Source organism: Nelusetta ayraudi, unplaced genomic scaffold, assembly GCF_046127955.1.
Source record: "Nelusetta ayraudi isolate G7.1 ecotype Tasmania unplaced genomic scaffold, CSIRO-AGI_Nayr_v1 ptg000135l, whole genome shotgun sequence".
NCBI classification, from domain to species: domain Eukaryota; kingdom Metazoa; phylum Chordata; class Actinopteri; order Tetraodontiformes; family Monacanthidae; genus Nelusetta; species Nelusetta ayraudi.
The window spans coordinates 7,106,664-7,111,202 of NW_027466185.1; positions in this window are offsets into that span (position 1 = coordinate 7,106,664).

Consider the following 4,539-nt stretch of genomic DNA (forward strand, 5'->3'; position numbering starts at 1 on the left):
TCGCTGGGAGTTAAAATACGTGGCATTAGCGGATGCCTCAAAGACATTATAAGCAATGCCTTGTTGAAGGAAGCACTTGCTCTCGGTGCGACCTGGCCCTCTAAAGCGCACTTTAATCCTCGGCGAGTCGGAGCCTTTGGCCGAGCAAAATGTACGTTGGAGAGGACTCCCACACGCCATGAAAATCCTCAAACGTCTGCCGGCTTGAGAGCTGTCCCACGTGACTTTTAAGGTGCTACCTTGTCTACGAATCACAATATCCATAAGGATCAACTTGGGTAGGTCCAAAGTCCAGGTTTTTAGCCTTTACCTAGCCAAGCTCAATCATCCGACGATGTGAGAGATATTTTACCTCAGCTCTTCAATAATGTGCAGTTTTGAAAAATCATCACAATAATGTGTAAGAATTTATTTTAAAAAGAAAACATCTTGAAGGTGTGGCATTTTGAATCAACAACAAACAAGCTCTATATAAGCAAAATCTTTTATTAATATCTGCAAAATGCTATTGTCGTAATAGATCTAATCTCAAAATTATTACCAATATCTTGAAAAGCCATCTGATACCTCGTCTCCTACCAAACATTTAACTATTCTTTTTAACTATACTTGTTAATAGGGTTCATATTTTCATACTCTTGTGGTCTTTACCCTTCTACCTTTCAGTAGCTTCTCGTGCTGTATGAAATCCTCTTTATGCCGTTTACTGTGGATCCACAGTCGGGGAGGATCACACGTACCGCAAAGCATGAACAGTCTTGTCCAGGATAATACCCTCGTCGGTATCAGCACAGGATCCTTTTTCCTGTCATAATCCATAGACTTGTCTCACCCGTCAAGCATGCAACGGGGATATTAGCTGAGATCCCAACACCCAGGCTTAACAGCGGGGCAAGGTTGCAAAAAGGCTCGCCTTTTAAATCTGGTAACATAGGACACTGCAAAAACCGAAGCACGCAGCAACAAGAAGAAGTTTGGCCAAGGTGTTTAATTTTAGCTTCTAGTCACAGATTTGTGTGACATTACAGCTTGATGCATTTGTACTTTCAGCTGTTCCTCAAAAAACAGTAATAAGGGAAGCCAAAGGGTGGCCCCTTTAATCCAGATATAGTGACAGTTGGGCATAATTGAACAGAAGAGGGTGACCGAGTTGGCTCAGTCACCTTTAGAAATTCCCGATTGTGTGGCAGGTTTACTCTTCTAAACCAAGGAAAGCTTTGAGTTTTATGGTCTACATCTAAGCTAAGGAAATCAATGAGTCAGTAAATGTTTTATACCTCTAAGTCCTACCCAGAGTGCCAATCTTACAGCTCACTTCCTTTCAATCACTCACATCTGACCTTTGCAAACAGGCACCAACAAAGTACTTACAATGTTGTCGCACGTTCAGTCGGTACATTGCAGGCGTTGCTGATCTGCCCTCCTGTGCAGCCCGGCAAGTGTTAAGCCCCTCTTAGAATACGAGATTACAAACCTTAGATCCCAGATCTGCATGTATGTACTTCTCCTTAAATCAGCTTTACCTCTTGGAATAATCCCTGCTCATCAGAGACGAGGCAGTGTGCTACTCCCTGCCCAAACTGAGTGACAAATCACAAAACACTCTGTTAGGTGCCTGGTAGATGGTCATTGAAAGTGGCGCGAGGACTAATGACACGCCAATAGTTTGGGGAGAATACACCAAGGAGAGATAATTTATGACCTGGCCAAAGGGATTAATGGGAGTCAGAGAGAGAGGGGTGATGGATAAAGAGCAGGGGTGTAATTGCTGTTGACACATTTTTGTCAGCTTTGGCCTGAGATAATAAGCAGTTCATGACCTGCGACGTGTCCGCATGGCACTAGCACGGCAACTTAGCGGTAATCAGCCTTTTTGTTTTCCTTGGATTTTGTTATTCCCATTGCAATATGTTTGAGTTCATGTCTTCTTTTCCCTTGGGCTGTTGCCCTTCTGGGTTGGCCACAGATCATTGTCCGCCTCCATCTGACCATATCCCTATCTCTCTTCTCTCACACAATGTACTTTCATGACCACTTTCAATCCGTCCATAAATCTCTTTGCTCTGCCTCTTGGTCTCCCGCCGGCATCTTTCCACCTAGCATATTCACTGTCTTTCCTCTGGATATGTCCGAACCATCTCAGTCTGGCCAAGGTGGCCGTATCTGCAAACCTCTCACTCCCTTGTACTCATTCCTGATCCTATGCACCCTCATAGGGCAGCATAAAACCTCCAAAATAATTAGCACAAAATTACAGAAAGTTTTGTAATGCAACTTTATACTGTGAGGAGAAATAGTAGATCCAATACTGTAACACTGCAAGTGAGACGAGTTGCTCATATTTAAAGAACTAATGACTGCAGATCCATCCTGCAATCCTGCCTAACCTTTGAGGAGAAATAGGAAGTAGCTGGAAAAGAGGTTTATTTATGACAGGAAGCCCTCAGCAAAAATAGGAAGCCTCAAGCTGTTAACAACTCAGTAAAACAAAATGAAATATGCTATTTTGTAAAAGGGGATGTGTGTTATAAAAAAATATATAATGAATTTGTGGAAAGTTTTAACTAAAACTACTTTACTTCTCACTTAAGGGACCCCAAGCCTTACATTTCCTTTACTTCAATATGCTGTAAATCAGTGAATATTTTTTTTTTTAAAAAGTTTAGTGTAGATATTAAATATTGGGCGAGGTTCCTCCAGTTTTACGGTGCAGCCACCTCCAAAGGTTAACATTAAAGATGCCATACGAAGAACAAACTATGCTGCTGAAACAAATCTGTTTTACATGAGCACAATATTACCGTGACACTGACTAATTTCAGTTATTATCGCCATTATCTTGGGTGCTTCTCCTGTCTCCCCTGATACCATCTAATACACACTGCATACTTTTCCTGTGAACAAACACAGCTCTCCTCTGTGACCTCCCAAGAATTCAGTAATGAGAGGTTTGGCATCGCTGTCAATCGCATTGCCTCTGGATTCTGTCTGTCTCACTGCACCTTCAGGAATTTGACTCCTCAGATCATCTTTTTTCCTCTTTCCCTCAATCTTTCTTGAGCGTTGCCCAATCCCTCTGTATCTCATCGGCTGGGCTTGCCATACGATAGCATCACAGACACCGGGTCTGCTGGTTGTCATGAGTATTGCAACAGTCATTTGATTCGAGCCCCACAACCCCCCTTTTTTGAAGTCTGTGTTCGTGTGATTAGAATGTTGCCGTGATCTTCTTCCTCTGAGGCCAAATGTAATATTTTTCCATGTTTCTTGAGACCCTTTTTGTTCAGCACCAGATACACAATGAGAACTAACAATCACATGATGAGCCCATAATTCGTCTTTTCTACCCCCCCCCCCCGAGCCCTAACTAATTCCACATAATAAAGGTTTTACTCAGAGTTCATCCTGCATGATGCCCCCAATAGTGGGTGACATTGTAGCTTCAATTCCTGCTGATAATAGATCCTTTTCAGCCTTTAAAATCATTTGATGGCCAGAATAAAAGTTATCAGCATGTATGACCACTGACCATCTATTAACAAAAAAGGTTCATTCTATTTCAGCTTGTCTCTCTTTCTGGTAAGTTGACTGTGATTCAGTCAACATCTCATCAACCAACAGAATTAATTACTATTGATCAGACCTTATTAGCTGAGGCTGTCAAAAACCACCTGACAACACTATTGAGACCAACAATTGATTCGTAAATTTGGTGTTAATCATGACAGCTTGGAGAGTGGACTTATTACAGTGATTAGCGCTGCAGCCTCACAGTAAGAAGGTTGCAGCTTTAATTCCAGGCCTGGGACCTTTCTGTGTGGAGTTTGCATGTTCTCCCTGTGTCTGTGTGGGTTCTCTGGCTTCCTCCCACAGTTCAAAAACATGCATGTGAAGTGAAATAGAAACTCTAAATTGTCTGTAGGTGTTTATGTGAGTATGAATGACTGTTTGTCTCTATGTGGCCCTGTGATGAACAAGCGACTTGTCCAGGGTGTCACCCTGCCTATGCTCTATGACAGCTGGGATAGGCTCCAACAGATCCCTGTGATCCTGAGCTCGGGAAGAAGTGGGTACTAATAATGGATGGATGTTTTTTTTTTATTTAAAGAGGAAATATCAAATTATTGTGACTTTACATAAGCTGCCACCTCCTTTGCATTCATGTTGTAGCCAGACAGAACTAAATCAGAAAAGTTGTTAAATATTTTGCAAGGTTTCAGACTTGAAACGTTATCTGTCCTGTCTCCTTCCAAGGCTGCAACATCTTGCGTTGATGGACTATGAGAGGAATTTCATGGGAATTTACATATGTTAAATTGAAACAAAGTTTGTCTTTAGAAGTGCAATTTGTTGTTAGACTTTTTTTTCACTGGGACTTAAGAATATGGACATATGAAACCCATCAGCAAAAATGTTCAGTTCCCTTTTTTTTATACGATGGGAGTTATCTGCCTTATTTTGCTTCTATTGTTTATGAGCTTCATTTTAAACAGAGTTTGAAATTGTATCAGGTTCAAAAACTCTTTGCAACTTTTAACA